This window comes from Balaenoptera physalus (genome assembly GCF_965194825.1).
Source record: "Balaenoptera physalus genome assembly, chromosome: 15".
NCBI classification, from domain to species: Eukaryota; Metazoa; Chordata; class Mammalia; order Artiodactyla; family Balaenopteridae; genus Balaenoptera; species Balaenoptera physalus.
Genome location: NC_138894.1, coordinates 83354873 through 83374466, shown reverse-complemented (window position 1 = coordinate 83374466; position 19594 = coordinate 83354873). Strand labels below are relative to the sequence as shown.

Below are 19594 nucleotides of genomic sequence, written 5' to 3'. Positions count from 1 at the left end.
GTAATCAACATCCTACTCATGGTGAAACAATAGTTGCATTCCCATTAAAAATAGAAAAAAGGTGAGGATGATTTCTATCACTTTCATGATTAATTTCTAGCTAATAACATGAAGCAGAAACATCATATTTTTAAAAATCCAGGAGATCTAATTATCATTATTTGCAGAAGATACTATATTCTACCAAAAAAAAAAAGTAAAATAAATCCCAGGAGAAAAACTACCAAAACTAATAACATTTAGTAAGGTGAATAATTACAAGTTAAAAATACACAAATCCACAGGTTACCTGTATGCCAGAAATAGCTAGTCAAAAGTTAATAGAAAATACAATGTGGGGGGGGGGGGGAAGGATTCTATTTAAATGAACAGAGAAATAATAATAATAATAAACCTAAAAATAATCTTAATGAGAAAACATGCAAGGTCTATTAAAAATATTTTTTAAAACTTTACTGTGATATTTCAATAAAGATGTTTAAAACAAACAAACAAACAAACAAACAAAACTTTACTGTGAAACATAAAAGCAGATTTGAAGAAAAACCATGTTTCCAGGGGGAAAACTGAATTTTTTTTTTCAAATTCTTTCCCAGCCATTTTTCAAGAAGAGTTACACACAGCAGGAGGGGAAGAGTGGGGCTTGCAGACTGTGTTCTCACAGGCACTCACATCCTCACACTGGCACAGGAGAAAAGGCCCCACTAGCCACGTCCATGTGTAAAGATTTAGTGTCCCTGAGAGAGGAAAATTCGTAAGCTTTAGAAACATAATAGAACATGAAACACGATGATAATACTTGAAATCAGCCTTGGAAATTGTGAACCATAAGTTCTCTTTGTTCTGTGACTGTTCGAAAATCACTAGTGATTCATTAAGGTAGGAAATTAAATGAGTAAGGCTGTGAGTGCCATCTCATGGAGAAAGCAACCGATAATGGTATCCAAGTTATCGCTGTCACAATCTTTCCCCAAGGTGTAAAGGCTATACCACCGTATGTGGCATAAAGCCCCAGTGATAAAAGTAGTGTGGGGCTGCTATAAGAGTTGTTAGATAAATCACTCAGACAGAAGGTATAGCCCCAAACATAAGACTATATGAGGACTTCCCTGGTGGCGCAATGGTTAAGAATCCACCTGCCAATGCAGGGGACACGGGTTCCATCCCTGGTCCGGGAAGATTCCACATGCCGCGGAGCAACTAAGCCCGTGTGCCACAACTACTGAGCCTGCGCTCTAGAGACCACGAACCACAACTACTGAGCCCGCGTGCCACAACTACTGAAGGCCGCGCTCCTAGAGCCCATGTTCCGCAACAAGAGAAGCCACCGCAATGAGAAGCCCACGCACCACAACGAAGAGTAGCCCCTGCTCACCACAACTAGAGAAAGCCCACATGCAGCAACGAAGACCCTACGCAGCCAAAAAAAAAAAAAGACTATATCAATGCATTACTTGATAAAAGGGGCATCATACATCCATCAGTGAGGAGAGGAAGGGTTAATTAATTAGTAGTAAGGGCTAGTGGTCTACTTTTGAGGGGGGGATAAATTCTCAATTCGCTCTTATGTGAAAATAATTCCAGATGAATAAAGAGTTTAGCTGGAATTAAATGAATGAAAACCTAATTAGAAGAGGATATAGAAAAATAGCAGAAAGCATTGAAACTCCACGAGAGCAAGGATGTTTGTTTTGTTTGCTGCTGTATCTCCAGTATCTGGAATAGTGTGTGCCACATAGTAAGTACTCTATAAATTTATTGGAAGGATGAATGAATGAATAAATGAATGAATGAATGAATCTTTTTTCCTTTATAAATTTTCTGGTTACATACTTTGTTGCTTTTTCTGCTAGGGCGGTTTTTTTCTTAGTTACTATAATTTGTCTTTTTAACTTCTTATGTCTCCTTACATATTAAAGATAATAACTCTTCGGACATTACACTTATTGCAAATAATTTCCCAAATTTGTCTTTTACCTTTTCATTTATTTGAGTTGTTTATATCCCCCCCCAAAAAACTTATTTATATGAGGTCTGTTAATTCAGTCAAATTTCTTTTTTAACTTCTTTTGATTATTATTATCTATAGAAAATCCTTCCCAGTCCCAAACTGCTGAGGTGACTGAGACCACCCTGAGTGGTCTGGTCCAAGTTACTTCAACAGTGGGGTTATTCCATCCTTTCCCGGGGCCTGGGGACCTGTTTCAGAGGCATCTGATCCAGAGGGTTTCCTATCCCAACCAGACCCATCCAACCCCCAAAGCTCCCTTTCCAGCTCACTCTTTTGCATAACCACACAGTGAGGTCATGTGTTTAGGACACCATTGTTCCGTCACCATGGAGATGATGAGATGTCAAAGCACTGGCAAGAAGCCTCCCATGCAGGATGAAGCCAAGGAAGAAGATGGAGAGAAGAGAGGAAGGACTAGCCCATTAGCCAGAGAACCCAAAACATCCCAAGTAGCTCATGAGGTCATCCTCACACACACAGTTTCCCAGGTGTCAGATTTGTTTGGAAAGCACACAACCTCCAGCCCAGCCTGGCATGTAGCGACAGCTCACAGGCAGCACCTAACCTCCAAAGAAGACGTTCCGGTCCCTTTTAACCTCTGGGGCTTCCAGCCTGACTGAGCTGACTGATGGCCTCCTTTGGAATTCTCGAGTTAGCTCTCCTGTTTTTCTCAGAATATAACTCCCTGTTCCCAATCACTTTACTATGTCATCCTCCCTGCCCCCTTCAGATTCAACTCCTGATATACTCTCCCCTCTGCTTCCAGGACAACCATTCTAAGGCAAGAATCTGATTGTCTTACTCATCTTCTAAAATTAATTCAGTGATTAACCATTGTCCTAAGGGAAAAAAATCTAAATTCCTTAGGAGGCTATTCAGACCCTTTTCAATCTGGCTTATGCCCCTACTCCAGCCAGCCTCTTACCACACCCTTCTTCATACTCTGCTCCAATTGTATTCTGCCTGGCATTCGAAAATGCTGGTTTTTTCCTTGTAAATAACTACCTCTCACTGATACCTACAGGATAGGCAGAGTCCTCTGAAGGTGGCATATATGTCTTCATGTTTGAGATAATGAAATTAGGGTCCAGAGTGGTTAAATAATTAACCCAGGGTAACACAGCTTTTACGTAGCAGAGCTGGGATTCAAATTAAGAGCTTTCCAACTTTAAAAGTCTTCGTCTTTCCGGGACTTGCCTGGAGGTCCAGTGGTTAAGACTCCACACTTCGACGGCAGGGGGTGCGGGTTCGAGCCCTGGTCGGGGAACTGAGACCCCACATGCCGTGAACTATTTCCATTTTTAGCACTGAAAGCCCCATGTCCTGGGAAACCCCTCATTCCCCAGCAAACTGGGATAGCTGACTACCCTGCTGCTGCCTTTTGCTATTGATACCAATTCATCTTTCACTCATGAGTTCTTCCTCTGCCTCCTCCAGGAAGCCTTCCAAGACCACCTCACACCCCTAGAAGTATATTTCCCCTCTCCTGTCACATTCCTGGACCTACCTCTAGCCTGAAAAATCACCTGTGTCAAAATGACGTGTCTACTTATTAGTCTGTCTTGCTACAGGATGAATTTTTGACTGTTGGAACCCAGGCCTGTCCATGTCTGTGGCCCCAGGGCATGACAAGGAGTAGGGGGTCAATTCAATTCGTGTTTGTGTGATAAATGGGCAAATCTGACCAGGGCTGTGCTATGGGTAACCAGGAGGCCAGGATCTCCTGAGAAAAGTGGTTTCCAGAAATAATTCTGCAGTTAAAAAATTCCCGAGTGGGTCCTGTCTGGAGTTCCCTGGTCAGCAAGCATAACCAAAGCGTTTGCTCTGCTTGGCACTCACAGGCCCTATCAGGTCTGTAGGTGCAAATCTGACCCAACCCCTCTGCTGCTGGCTTTTAAGCCCATTGGCATGTCCAATGCCCTCCTTACAAACTTCTGGGAATGTTGGGTTGTGGATGCATTTATACAACTGTCCCGGGAGAGGAAGAGGAAGGGAAGGAAATATACAGAGTTTACAACTTTCCAAATGGTTTCTGCTCTGAAGTCACGGAAATGATGGTGCTTGACCTCAGCACCCCCCGGAGGGAACTGCTTCTCCACCCCCCACCTTCCACCCCCACTTGCCCTCTGAGAAGACCCTTTGCCCAGAGAGAAGGAGAATGAAGGTAGCTTTGCTCTAACCTGGATGTTCCGGCCCTGGTGAGCAAGCAGACATGAAACAAGAGTGACAGAAGAAGAGATGCCCCATTGTTCGGTGTAAGAAAGAGCTCAGATTCAGACTTGTTCTGATTTATCCAAACACGTCCCACTGCTCTGACGTGCACCTTCTGGAATCAAAACCACCTGACACGTGTCAAAACACCAGCACCACTGCCCCCCGACAGCACGTGACATCTCTCTCCCTGCAGAAGGGACCGATACTCTGTCCAGCCACCGCCTCTCCTTTCTGCCTTTGCCCCATGATGAAAGCTCTCCTCCCACAGAGACACTCTGGAAGCGCTTGAGGAAGTAATAGTGAATAAAAGTAATTTTAGCTCTTGGGACAAATACAGATAAGTTCAGGGACGAGAAGAGATGATGGAAGTGGGAAAAACTGGTGCCCAGAAAACTCAGGAGTGAGGCCCACAGCTTACTGGGCCAACCATATATTTGCATTGACAATCATCAAAAGGAGAGTAGGTTTATTATTCCTCGATATGCATAGCATTTAAGAGTCACAAATGTTCATTAGCTCCTGTTGAGCTCAGTACCCAAATTTGGGGTAGGAAGGGTCGTGATTATTAGTCCCACCATGTAGATGGCAAATTCGAGGTGCAGAAAGGGTATGCAATGTACCAGGTCCACAGCTGGTGAGAAATGGAGCTCACACTTAAACCCAGTTCTGTCTCACTCCAGATTTTATTTATCGCAGGGCAACACTCTTGTCACCCTTACTGCGGTCCAGGCATTGACCTCCTGTTCTCATTTAATCTTTCTCATGGCCCTGGGCTCCCCTCTTTGCTCCACTGGCATCTCCTTCAGCCCCTTCCCTCTGTCCCCTTCCCGCATTGCCAAACGTCCTGACAGGCATCTGTGACAAGTAAGCATTACCCAACTTACTGCACAGCCCCCCTGAGAACCAGGTGGATGTCGGAGACTTCGTTTGTCCTAATTGGGTTTCTCCACCCACTTGAGCTAGTACATATTCTGAACATCCACCGTGTGCCAGGCCTGGAGCCAGGGACCATGGAGCTCAAGTCCAGACACACCCCCAGCCCCTCGACTTTGGCCAGTTCACGCCCACATGCCATCTGAATCCCAGCAACCCAATGAGCCGAGCTGGAACTTCCCAGGAGGGAAATGTGGGAAAGTTCAGGCTGCTGGGAGAGCCTGAGGGGGAAGCGGGGGGGATTCTGAAGTCAAACACAAGATAGGCTCAAAGGATTGTATCCAGTGACCCGGTTGGTGGAAAAGTTAGGTACCCGCTAGCCAAGGAAGTGGTTTGGGCATTTGTGATGGCACTTCCTGTTCACACCACAAGATGTAAACATCCATTCGGCAAGATGGACAGCCTCTCACCACATTTGGAAGAGCTTCTTTTCACTGAATCCCACTGGCTTTTAAAACTTTTTAAAATACGTTATGACTTTTCAGGGCATTTGAAAGAGTTTAAAGCAGACGGGCCCGCAGACAGGACAATGGTCTCTCTTCTGTAAGGGCAGAGCAAGGAAACTCCTACAGGGACTCTTGCCCACCTGTGGGGACTGAACTGCCTCATCGCCAGGACTCTGCCAACCCCCCTCCCTCCTTTAAAGTCTTCCTCGGAGAAGCCAGCACTAAGCCAGGCACTGGAATGGCACAGTCAGTGGTTGCTACCAGGCTGACTCTGCAGGTGCGGGGTCGGCTCTCGTTTGGAGGGCAGCTACCCTCCAGTCTGGTCCCAGGATTTGGCTCACCGTGGAAACTTCGCTGAGCTAGCCTCATGGTCTCCCCAGCTTCCTTGGTTCAAAGAGATACAACCTCCCTTGCTCCAGGGAAAACCTCTGCTCAAAGAGGAGAAGAGTTAGGCCATGGGTGTGAGAAGCTCACCAGGCTTCGTTTCTTCTCCACACCCCGCCCACATAGCCACCCTCCCCCAGGGACGCCCAGATGGAGGGGCTGGACCTTTCAAAAGGACTCTCAGGTTGTCCAGAGTCTGAGGAACATTCTGCTGCTCTTCTGGCCCTGCCCTAATCCCTTTCTGGTTTCTCCAGCTGCTGGAGATCGGGATATAATGATTAGCCTTCCCTCGACAGTCAGGATCTAGGAGATCATGATTCCAATCACTCTCCAAGCACGCCAGCCTTAGAGAGCATAATGTTTAAAAACTAAAAATCCTGTGGAGAAAGTACTCATCTGCAAATACACAGTCACCCAATCCCACAGGTGGGCATTTGCCTGGCTTGTGGGTTACCCACAGGCTTGTAAGGGATCCCGGAGCCTACCCTGTCCTGGCATCATAAGGGGAAGGGTAGAAAGTGAGTTTGGTTGGTGTCAGAAGGCTGCTCGCTTATCTGGAGCCTCCCTCCTGGGTGGCTGGAGAGCGAGTTCTTGGAAATGGAGGACCACACCCTGTCAGGAAGAAGCAGCAGGGGCACCAAGGGGGATGCTCCAGGGCGGGGCTCCAGGGCGGGGCACCCTCTGACTGCAGGGGGCGAGGGGAAAGCTGTTGTCTCTACAAACTGGGCCTCTGACGTGCTGACTGCCAGGACACTGATGTGATTTCTGAGGCAAGAGAGAGGCCCTGAAACAAACCACCACGCCCACCTGCCTTGGTGATGGAGAATTCCCCAAGGAGGGCTGCGGCTTCATGCCGCCAGGAAAGAGGAGCACAGCCACTTAACGCTTTTCCTAAGGAGAGTGAGCAACTTCTGAAAGCAGATTTGATTCATTAGAAAGAGGTAAACTCCAGAATAATGTCAAAGAGGACCAGAAAGGGATACAAAAGTTGAGACAACCACTTTATCCATGGGATATCCAGTGTGACCTAGAAGTAAGGGCTGGAATGGCTACAAAGTGGGGGCAGGGTGGGTCTCTGTCCCAAGAACAGTCTCTGGCATTCTGTAGGCAAGGCACAGAGATCCAGAGAAAGCTAGCTCTAACTGAGAGAAGAGAGGAGGGGAGAATTTTAAGAATTTCTTGAAAACCTTAATGCCTCCTACCACCGGCGCCCTACTTATCCATGAAATGCCACCATTGGCAGTACAATTCTTTGAGATATAACAAGACTGGGCCCCAAAACCCAACAACACTACCCCAGTTGGCACCCAGTGGTGTTATTCCCAAATTCCCAGCCCCCAGAACCTTGGAATTAAGATAAAAGCCACTGATAATACCATTATACATTAGGTATCCCTCTGCTGCATTTCCTTAGCAAATCATTTCTTCTTGGTGTGTAACTGACTTAAAAATCTTTGATTAGAGCTTGAGAGAGGCAGTGACTACAGTGAGAAGCTCACAGAAGAGAGACAAGAAGGGGGTCTGACCAGCTCTGCCACAGCGGGGCTGCATGCCTTCTGGCCCCTCCACTCTGCCAAATCTGCTCTTGTCAAGCCACCCAATGATGACTTCACTGTCTTCATTTTACTTGCTGTTTTGTCAAGATTTGTCACAGTTGGCCCTTTACTTCTTCTTGAAACACCCTATTACAGGTTGAATTGGGGGCCCCCCTCCCAAATTCTTATGTTGAAATCCTAACTTCTGGTACATCAGAATGTGACTTTCTTTGGAAATGGGGTCATTGCAGATGTAGTAAGTTAGGATGAGGTCGTACTGAAGTAGGAGAACCCCAATCCAATCTGACTCATGTCCCTATAAAAAGGGGAAATTCAATCCAATCTGACTGATGTCCCTATAAAAAGGGGAAATTCACGCAGGGAGAAGGCACCATGAAGATGAAGGCAGAGTTCCAGGGATGCTTCTACAAGCCAAGGAATGCCAGAGACAGCCAGCAAACCACCAGAAGGTAGGCGGGCCCTCTCCCCAACAGCCCTCAGAAGGAAGCCACCCTGCCAACATCTTGATTTCGGACTTCAGGCCTCCAGAACTGGGAGACAATAATCTGCTGTTGTAAGCCCCCCAGTGTGTCATGCTTTGTTATGGCAGCTCTAGCAACCAACACACAGCTCTTTCTCACCATGCTCTCCTCTTTTTTCTTCCTGCTTTCCTTTCTTCATTTCTGGCTAATTTCTCCATACAGGAGTACCTTTGCTCAGCAACTCACCCCTTTATTTTCTCCCCTTACACTTCCCCTGGGTGATTTTAAATAGTCCCATGGGGTACAAAAACCAAAACCACGTATACACCAATTTTCAATCTGCCTCTCCTAGACTCATAGATCCAACTGCCTATTGCATGCCCCTGTGAATGCCCAACAGCCATCTCAGACATAAGAATTATAACACCTGCCCCATGGGAGCTAAGTAGCCAAATGGGCCACTGAAACCGAGCAGGACCTGTGGGGCTCCTGGGCACAGAAGCCTTTCTGTGTCCCCCATTTCTTGTTTGTAGGGAATAGACTCTAGCGTCCATGACCTTCCCTGAGTCCCAAAGAGCAGATTCGAACAGTCGCTAATCAGGGAAGGGAGAGGATGAGAAGACAAGGGCGGAGCAGTCAAGAAACAATCGTGCAGCCTTGGGGCAGGGTCCTGGTTCCACCTCAAGGGATACACATAACAATATCTTTGAGCTCTTTACAGAACTAAAAAACCCCCAACAAATGAAAGGTGTTAGTATTCTTCATTCCAGATTAAAGGAACCAGAGAAGCTCATCAAGATTAGGAGACCACCTGAAGCCAGAATAAAGGAGTGCAGGCCCTGCACACACCGTAATCTCATCAGCAACCCCACCCTTAAATATTGCTATAAAACTCCTCACCAAGTCCTCCCAGGTTGGGACACACAGTTTTCAAGGGCAGGAACCTGCTGTGTGCCCCTTTGTCTGGCAAAGCAATAAAGCTATTCTTTTCTACTTCACCCAAAACTCTGTCTCCGAGATTCAATTCAGCACCAGCGCACAGAGGCAGAGTTTTCGGCATCAGTTCCAAGAAAAAGGAGCACATCTCAGGCTAAGTCTTGGGATAAATGAAGCCACACCCTGGGAGGAAAGTCACATATTCTCCTGGCGTTGATTCAACAGATCCTGAGCCCCAACACATGCTGGGCATTCAGGGTAAAACGAGCAAGACAAATGCTGTTCCTGCCTTCTTGGACCCATATTCCAGACATCCCCCAAAATATTTCCACCAGTCCATGAGACAAATTACACAGGATGGCTGGCAGAAAACCTCTCAGAATTATTCATGCATAAGACTAAATCTGCCACATAAGCGACAGCAGTTCTGACTTTTATGGTTCAAAACTGATTAACCAGGACTTGGTGGAAGAGGGTGGATAAAGCATTACCAATATGTATGGGTGATGTGGTGGGGTGGAGGTCAGAGTGGAGAACAGAGGGTCTGATTACTGAGCAGACCGAACCATGCTAATTAGCAGATCCATTGCTTGTATGCGCGCGGACACATTCTTCCAAAGTGTATCCTTATTCATCCAAAGCTAGGTCAGAATTCAAACTTTGCACAGTGGGCACAGAAATGACTTCATGTGCTGTTTTTTTTTTTTTTTAATGTGTAAATAAGCCAGCGGACAATAAAATAACAAAGAAAATGTCCAAGCCTGCACAAACATGAGCAAAGTATAGACTTAAAATTTTTTTCCGGTCATGAGGGCAAAGCCCCTCCTCAGTCAGCCTCCTCCCATGTTTCGGAAGCACCCCTCAGACCCACATCAAGTGGCAAAACGTTCAAATCCAAACTGCATGCTCCTCAGTCATTCGGTCCCAGTGAATGTTAACGCGAAGATCCTTTGGTATCTCAGAGCCCCATCCTGTCATCCCAGATCTGCCGTCACGTGAACCCAGCTTAGTCTAGTGTCTCTGCCACTTGACATGACCGTCACTAGAAGAGCACGTCATCTGCGCCTTCAGGGCCACCCGGTGGTCTGAGATGCCCCAGGGCTCCAGCTTCGGGTGGAGCCAGGTTGCGGAAAGAGTGAGTGATTATGAGTGGGTGGTTGAACCCAACGTAGCAGATGAAGGGCACCCAGAACCCCCAGGGCTTTGGCCAGGGGACACCCCGCCTCAGCTCAAGGTCCCTGGTTAGCTGCCCTGTGGCTGTTCGCTGGATTCAAGTGCAGGGGTGGCAGGGAGAGAGGCTTGCCCAGGAGCCTGTTGGGGTTTTGCACGGCAAGTGCTCGCCTGGTGGCCAGCGCAGGAAGCAGCCTCCCTGGCGGCAGGCAAACTCCCGGAGCTTGGGCTGGGCCCGCAGTGCTGGGCCTTCTTCATCATCCTCCCTGCCCCAGGGGACCAGCATAAGAGACCGCATGCTGAAGAGCAGCCAGCAGGGCCAGAGGAAGGCACACGCCACCAAGAATGAGGCCAGGCATAAGCCAGCCTGCTTTCCCCTCCCCATCCCCGTCCCCTCTGCGTCGCCGACTCAGGGCTCATCCGCAGCCCCGAATCCCACTCTCTCTGACTGGGGAACTCTTCCGGACCGTGGCATTCCCAGCAACTAGAGCTCACCTTCCCTACGAGGCCACTGCGTGTGCCGGCGGGTAGGAAGCCTCTCACCCAGAAAACACAGGGGCCCCCGCTTTGGGGCTCACTTGGGGGCTGCTTGGAACCAGTTCCAGGGGAAATCTCGATATCTGAGTCTCCATCAGGCACCCTTGGGGTACACGAATCAGGGCCAGATGGATTAAATTACCCTTGAAATGTGAGCGAGATGACGGTCCAGACTGGGATGGAGGGCATAGGCATTTGGGGTGAAAATGCCTAGGCGTGTGATGCTGGGCACAGCCTGAGAGAGAACTGTTGAACATGGTGACAAAGCTCCCAGCTGTGCCAGGTTTGGGAGTTAGCACACGGCTTTGGGCTGGAGACGCAGGGACGTGAATACCAGGGACGCGAATACCAGGCGCCGTCGCCCGAGGTGGGGATCAGAGCATCCGAAGGTCTCTGCCGCCCAGGCCGTAGCCTCCGCTCCAGGCGCGGCGGGCGGGTGGGTCCAGGTGCCTGGTGCAGAACCCCTAGCCAGAAGGCGGACGTGCGTGCTGGAAGAGAGGCAGTGCCAAGGGGTGCGTGGAGGCGGGGGCAGCAGCAGCAGAGCCCAGCTGCAAGGAGGGCGCTGGGTTCTGAGCCAGAAGACAGTGAGCAAGCTGTCCTCCCTCTGGCCCAGCCCCACGCTTTCCCCACTTGCATTTGCCCCCCTGGTTCACTCACATTTCCATGTCTGCCCCACCAGACAGTGTGTGTGCCTCCCTGGAAGAGAGCAAACATGAAGTGGAGCTGGTATTCAGTAAAAGGATGTTGAGGGAAGGAATACATCAGACTGAGAGCCACCGGCCCCATCTCAGGGCTGAGGCCTGGAGCATCTGAAACTGGAGTGTGGGTTCTTAGAGCTTCCCCCCCCGAACCCCTGCCAGTGATCCCAGGACTAACACAACCTCTCCAGCCTCCATCTCTGGCAGAGCTCGACGGACGCAGGGGGTCCAGGGGCTGAAGCAGCACAGCCTCCGCTGGCCAGGCAGGTGGGCCTGGGGCACTATGCTCCTGATAAGAAGGTTGCCCACGAGAACTTTTCCGTCTAGCTTCCTTCCTCAGTGACTTCCTTCCTGCTAGCTTTAAATGCCATCTCTGAGGGACTTCCCTGGTGGCGCAGTGGTTAAAAATCCGCCTGCCAATGCAGGGAACACGGGTTCGAGCCCTGGTCCGGGAAGATCCTACATGCTGCAGAACAACTAAGCCCGCAAGCCACAACTACTGAGCCTGTGCTCTAGAGCCCGTGAGCCGCAACTACTGAGCCCACGTGCCACAACTACTGAGCCTGTGCTCTAGAGCCCACGAGCCGCAACTACTGAGCCCACGTGCCACAACTACTGAAGCCCGCACGCCTAGAGCCTGTGCTCTGCAACAAGAGAAGACACCGCAATGAGAAGCCCACTCACCGCAACGAAGAGTAACCCCCGCTCGCCGCAACTAAAGAAAGCCCGCGCACAGCAATGAAGACCCAGCACAGCCAAAAATAAATAAATGGATAAATTTATTAAAAAATAAATGAATAAATAAAATAAATAAATGCCATCTCTGAGAGCTGATGACTTGCAAATACCTATCCTCTGCCTGGTCCTCTTTGCTGAAATCCAGACCCAACAAACCAGCTGCCTACTTGGACGTCTGGAAGTCTAATGGCATCTTAATCTTAACATGTGCCTGCCTAGCCAGCCACACCTGTGCTCCTGAAGCCTTCCCCTTCTCAGTAAACAGCAACACCACTCTTCTAGCTGCCAAGCTATGAGGGTTAATTTTATGTGTCAACTTGGCTGGACCACAGTGCCCAGTTATAGGATCAAACATTATTCTGGATGTTCCTGTGAAGGTGTGTTTTGGATGAGATTAGCATTTAAATCAGTGGACTTTGAGTGAAGCACATTGCCCTCCCTAATGTGGGTGGGCCTCAGTTGAATGCCTGAACAGAATAAAAACAGACCTGCCCCAAGCAAGAGAAGATTCTGCCAGCAGATGACCTTCAGGCTTGAACTGCAACATCAGCTTTTCCCTGGGCCTTTAGCCTGATGACCTACCTGCAGATTTTGGATTTGCCAGCCTCCATAATCCCATGAGCCAATTCCTTCACATCTTAACGGTTCTGTTTCTTAGAACCCTAGTACACAATTCAAAAGTCCTGAGGTCAGCCTTGACCCCTCTCTCCCACACCCGAGATCTAATCCAAAAACAAATGGTATCAGCTCAATCTTCCAACTGTGTCCAGACTGATGGTTTTGTGTGACCCCCACTGCTTACCACCCCAGAGTGGGCCACCGTCATCTGCCACCTGGATTACCACACCTGTTGCCTGGACCCCCTGTTTCTGCCAAAGTGATTTTTTAAAAACCCAAGGCAGATCATGTCACCCTCTGGTCAGAAACCTCCATTTCATTCTCTCAAAGCTGACCTCCTTACGTAGCCCTAGACAATCTGCCCGCCATCCCACCGAGCACCTATCACCTCTCTGAACTCACCTCCTGCTCCTGCCCTTCTAGCGACATCCACTTCTTTGCTGTTCCTTCAACACACCAGGCATGTCCTGCCTTAAGGCCTGTGCACCTGCGGCTCTCTCTTCCCGGGACTCACACACTCTCTTCCTTTAGATCTTTACTCGAATGTCAGCTTCTCAGTGAGGCTGTCTGTGCCAGCCCATCCGAAACCCCACACACACACCAACACTCCCCAGTCATCACCTTGTTTTACTTTCCATCAGCATCCATATTGATATTTAATAGACCGTACACACTGAATTTATATCCTATTATTCTCCCAGCTAAAACGAAGTCCCCACGCAGGACTGGACGCTTTGACTCCGCTGCTTACTGCTCTATCCTCAGGGCCTAAGCAGCACCCAGCAGGTGGTAGACATGCAGTAGACATTTGTTTAACAAGTGAATAAGTGAACAAATGAACCAGCTACCTCCCACCATGTATGAGGTGGGGTCTCTCTGCTTCTGCTCCTCAGACCAGCATTTCACTTTCTTTTTTATTTTTTCATTAATTTATTTTATTTATTTATTTTTGGCTACGCTGGGTCTTCGTTGCTGTGCGCAGGCTTTCTCTAGTTGCGGCGAGTGGGGGCTACTCTTCGTTGCGGTGCGCAGGCTTTTCATTGCAGTGGCTTCTCTTGTTGCGGAGCATGGGCTCTAGGCACAGGGGTTTCAGTAGTTGTGGCACGCAGGCTCAGTAGTTGTGGCACATGAGCTTAGTTGCTCCGCGGCATGTGGGATCTTCCCGGACCAGGGATGGAACCCATGTCGCCTGCATTGGCAGGCGGATTCTTAACCACTGCGCCACCAGGGAAGTCCCAACATTTCACTTTCTGAACGTGTGTGGCCACATTATCTTTGTCCCAAGCCACAGAGGACGGGCGAGTTCCAGGGCTGGACTGAGCCTTCCATTCTGAGTTTCGTGCTTGGCTGTGAGCCCAATCAAAGTTCCGAGTGTCGCACGCCGCAATAATTAGCGTCTTGGAAAAACCTCTTCCTTCGGCCTCCTTCCTCATCTCTGGGATGTTCTGAATGCTCAGCTGGCAACGTTGTACACTGAAGGGTCTTGATTGGGGTTTTAAAAACGAAGCGATGATGACATGTGCTCTTCACAGCCCTTCCCCCTCCAGGCCCTGTGTGAGCAGCGGCTGGATTGCAAGGCCCTCTGACCCCTCAACTCCCAGGAGAACGGGTCTTCCCTCAACATGCAATCTATGTGGGAAAGAGAAATCACAAGTTTTTCTAAAGCTGGGGGGCAAGTTTATTTTTAAGTTACCTTATTCTATGAGGCAGGAAACACAGAGATGCCCCGAGGCTGAAGAAAACAACCAGGACCTGAGAGAAACACCAGAGACAGAATTTTAATTAATTATAAACCAAAGTCCAAATTGTTACATTTTATTCTGTTGATAATTAACTTTTCCTGTGCTTCCCCTGTTGCCATGATAACCCATCAACAAACAAGTGCTACGGGAGGAATGCGATGGGCTCGGGGCGGAGGCTGGGCCTCCAGGCCAAGGAGAGACGGTCCCCCAGCCCAGCCAGCCTGTACATCACCTGCTCCGTGGGCCCCTGCGTCATGGGCTCAGACAGCAGCTTCCTGCCTGTATTCTGGACACTGTCTCTGTGCCCCCGGGCCTGTGTCCTGTGACTCCTCCCTCGGACTGGTATGCCCACGCCCTCAGATCTTCACTTCCCCTCAGTCTCAGTTCCGGTAGCCCGTCCTCAGGGTGGCCTCCCTGACCATACTCTAGACGTTTCTACTCCACCTGCCCACCCACTGGATTGTCTGTACTTACTATCTCTTATTCTTTGTTGTAATCATCACTATCTGATACGGTCTTGCTTATTAGTTTGCTTACATATTGTCAGGCCCCTCCAGTGTTTCAGTGAACTCACTCTTCTGTTTAACCCAGCGAAATATCCAGTAGCAGTACCTGATCTTACGGAATGTGTGAATTAATGATTGCACACAAAAGAATGAAGGCCCCAGGAACAGGACTCTGGCCTGCTAGCAACACACAGAGCGCTGGGCAGTAGGGCACAAACTCAGAATCACCGTTGCAGCTACACCAAGGGGTAGAAGGAGGGCTCTGTGTACCCCTTCCCACAGCTGGCCCCTTCCAGCCCCAAATCATATGTTTGCTTTGGTGCCTATAGAGTGATGTCCTAGATCTGTACTACCCAGTCCAACCACCAGCCACATGTGGCTAGGAAGCACTTGAATGGCTGCTGTGATTGAGGAGGTGGACTTCTCATTTTATTTTATTTTAATTAAATCAAAATTAAAAATTGATACTCGAGTCATCAGAAAACTTTTAGCTATATTTGGAACAATTGGGGTATGTGAATCTACTTCTTCAACACTCAATTTTATGACCTCTACCTACAGATCAGGTATTGCCAAGAAAAATTTTGCATTTGAGTTGAAAAGTGCTCTAAGTATAAAATACACACTGGATTTTGAAGGCTGAGTACCAAAAAAGAATACAAAATATCTTGTTAATGTTTTGTACGGATTACATGTCGACTTGATAATATTTTGGATATACTGGGTTAAATAAAATATATTATTAAAATTAATTTCACCTGTTTCTTTTTACTTTTTAATGGGGCTACTAGAAAATTTTAAATTGCATATGTGACTCCCATTATATATCTGTTGGACGGGGCTGCTGTCCTATAGAACTGAACTTCTGACTTAAAAACAGGCCCCATTTGAGATTTAGCAGGAGCAAAACCGCAGACCCGCTAGAGAGAAGAGCCTTGTGCTTATCAGGCTTGACCCTGGGATAGTGGGGAGAAAGCCAGGGGTGCGAAGGGCAGTGGGGTGTCCTTGGCCCGCCAACCACACCAAGGACACAACCCACACCAGCTAACTGACCAGAGGACTCAAGTTCAAAGCTCAGAGTCCCCCAGGATCAGGTCAAGAGTCTGTCCCACTGTCTCCCACAATCAGACTGTTTCATTTCTTCTCCTAAAAAGAAAGAAATATTCTTCTTCACTGCAATATGACATGCTGGATTTTTTATTTAGGTTAAAAAGAAACTCTCAAATTAATCTAGCTGTATAATGATGGGCTTCCACCTACAGCCAAGAGTTCTGCAGAGGCTGTTTGACCACTTTACTGAAAGCGCCATCAAAAGCCAGTGGAAAAGAAAGGCAGCCTTTTGAGCTAGAGCCCCGCCTTAGTGGGGAGACTTGGTAACCACCTCCTCCCACGTCGACTGATGGGTGACATTCCTCCCCCTCTCACTGGCTCAGGACATCTGGACATGAGAGAAAGAAACCACCAACCCCTTAGGAACATCTGATGCTTTTATTAGGGGAAGAGAAAACCTAATTTAACAAAAAAAAAAAAAAAAAAAGGAGAGAGAAAGCCAAATTACTGTACAAACTCCTTGACGCTCCTATTTATATGAAGCTCTTTTTATACCACAAAGCTCCAAAAATAATTAGCCATGCAGAAGAAAAAGCAAACAAATGAAACCTGAAAGCAAACTTCTTATGGAAAGGACTAGAAAAGAGGCTTGAGAGGCAAGAGGGGTCCAGAGTCTGGGAAACCTTTTATGGCATCTCTCAGACAATACATTCTGCTGAGGAAAAACCCCTGGTAAGCAAATCATGACCCCTTGTTTTGAAATGTTGATGTTTTAAAGGGAGTTAAGCCTCATCCAGCAAGGAAAGAGTTAACAGACTTCACTGGGTCCATTACGAGCCTGTCTCTGTGGAATGAATGAACCGGGTTCACCTGCAGTTTGGACCTCTCCACCTCTGCCTCCTCACCAGCTCCCCCACCCCCCAAAAAAAGGTAATGGCTGAATCAAAACTCTCCTTCAGCCTGGGACAGTTTGTTTTCCAGACATCAATAGGCCTGGGCACCCACAAAAATGTAGGGTGTTCAACAATGTAGTGAGAACCCTTCTTGTGGGAAAGAGAGATCCTGGGGAAGGCACCTGGCCCATGTCAGGGCGAGGAGGGTGACCCCACTCAGAAGGCTGCCCAGGAACCAGTTAGAGTGAATGAGGCCACTCTCACTGGGGCCCGGTGGCATCTGGGAGTAGCCTTGCTCTTTGCAAATTAACATCTGTGGTAGGCAAAATAATGGCTTCCCGAAGATGCCCATGTCTTAATTCCTGGAAACTGTTGCTGTGTTACATTGTGTGAAAGATGGATTAATCAACTGACCTTAAAACAGGGAGAGTAGCCTGGATTATCACGTGAGCCCAGTGTGATCCTAAAACAGGGAAGAGGGAGGCAGAAAGGTCAGTGTCAGAGTGATGCCATGTGAGAAAGTTTCCCTTGGCCACTGCCAGGACAGAGGAGGAAGGTACCATGAGCCAAGGAGTGCGGGCAGCCTCTACAAACTGGAAAAGGCAAGGAACAGATCCTGCCATGGAGGCTCCCAAAGGAACACAGCCTTGCGCCAACACCTTGACTGTAGCCAGTGAGACCCATGTTGGACTTCTGCCCTCCATGACTGTAAGATGACAAAATTTGTGTTGTTTTCGACCATTAAGTTTGTGGTAATTTGTCACAGCAGCAACAGGAAACTAATACATCTTTCCTTCCTAAGACATCCACAAACGCCCACCTTCCTCCTTGAGCAGATTAAGGGAGATGAGGAAGGATTTCTCTGCATGAAACAAAACCTCTTCAGAGGTTTGGTTCAACACTGAGTGTTTTTTTTTTTTTTGAGGATGTCGACTTAAAAAATATTTACAACCTAAAAGTTGAGAGTTATGGGTTTTATTTATTTATTTATTGGCTGCGTTGGGTCTTAGTTGCTGAGCGCATGTCTTCTCTAGTTGCAGCGAGCGGGGGCTACTCTTCGTTGCACTGTGTGGGCTTCTCATTGCGGTGGCTTCTCTTATCGCAGAGCACGGGCTCTAGGCATGCGGGCTTCAGTAGTTGTAGCTCGCGGGCTTAGTTGCATCGTGGCATGTGGGACCTTCCCGGACCAGGGCTCGAACCCATGTCCCCTGCATTGGCAGGCGGATTCTTAACCACTGCGCCGCCAGGGAAGTCCCGAGAGTTATGTTTTATTCGGCGGGAATTTTTAGGACTTCAGGCCCAGGAGGCAGCATCTCAGGTAACCCTGAGAGAACTGCTCCAAGGAGGCGAGAGCGGTAGCTAGGATATATAGGACTTTTGCAAGGGCAAATTGTCGGGCACATCAACAGATTATTGATAAATAAAGAAAACCAGATATCCCAAGTTAAGGAATTTAGCACTTTTCTACGTATGGAAAGATGCAAGAGTCTGGGCTCACTGCGGTCATTCCTTTGATATACACCTCAGCTATCCCGGGCCTGTATCCTGTGCTTTCACATCCTGAGTTTCCTCAGGGCTCACAGGCTCACGCTGGAGGGCTGCAATCGCTGATGACTACGACGTCCTTTGTTTACTGATACTGCAGGAAATATTCCATTTCTCAAGGGTCTCTCCTCTCCCTCCCCCTGGAGTCTTATTCCTGGAAACCAGTAACCCAGCCACAGTAGCCTAGATGGTCCCAGCCCTAACCATTTAGCTTAACGCCCTCCACCTCTCCCTATGCTTCTTGTTTCACACTTACCTCCCACCCACCGGTGAAACCGAGGGAGAGGGACGCATTATGATCAAAGAGAAAAGAATACACAATTCCATTTTCTCTACTGAATGGTGTAGGCCAGGAGCCAGTCTTTTCAAACTGGTCCTTAGGTATACTCATTCCCCTCCTTGGTTCTACAGGTGAGGCTGTAAGGCCCAGAAATGGCAGAAACTTCCTCAAGGTCCCAGAGCCAGTTAATGGCAGGGCTCGGTTAGCACTCCAGGCCCTTGACTCCCAGGCCAGGGCTTTACATACCCCTGTTCTGTTTTCAGTCGGTCTTCAAACCAAAGATCTCTGGAAACTTCCAAGCCCTACAACACAGGGGAATGGCTCACAAGGTTAATGTTCCCCTTGCCCTTCCCATCTCCTCCTTCACCTGTTCACCCTTCCCCCAGAGCTCCCTCCACTGAAGGTCATCTGGCTTCAGTCTCTCCCCCACGGTTCAGGGCCTGACGCTGTCTGGGCTTAAGCAGGAGGCACAAAGGGCTTAGGACACATTAGCTCCTGGCAAGAAAGAGCTGTCGTAACCACAGCCTTCAAGAGAGCTCAGTTTTCCGGCCTCCTGTCTCCCACCCTTGCAGCTGGTCCGGCAGAGCCCTTAAACCCTCAGCGGCCCCGTGCCCTGACCCCCTTCAGGATCCTGGTCAGGGCTGAGCAAACCCTGCCTCTCTTCCCATGCCAGTGGGGCCCTGCCACCTCCCACCATCAGTGAATTTCCTTTAAACACCATCATATCATCAGAGGCCTCGGGAGGCTTGTCCCTTCTTGCTGCAGATGGAAGATTCCAGTCTGCAGCCTGAGCTCGGAAGCAAAGCTCATTCTTTTTTCAAAATTAAACCTGCCTTAGGACAAGTGGGGCAGCAATCCTTTAAAGACACCCAAACT

General features: G+C 48.6%; 1 long non-coding RNA gene across 3 annotated transcripts in view; it reads right to left on the bottom strand.

Moving 5' to 3' along the window:
- LOC309644105 overlaps nt 1–19594 on the bottom strand; it is a 35952-nt gene that overhangs the window by 11348 nt on the left and 5010 nt on the right. For all 3 annotated transcript variants that reach the window (XR_014254236.1, XR_014254237.1, XR_014254238.1), the window contains exon 2: nt 14396–19020. This is a non-coding gene — a long non-coding RNA (uncharacterized lncRNA). The remainder of the gene's footprint in view (nt 1–14395; nt 19021–19594) is intronic.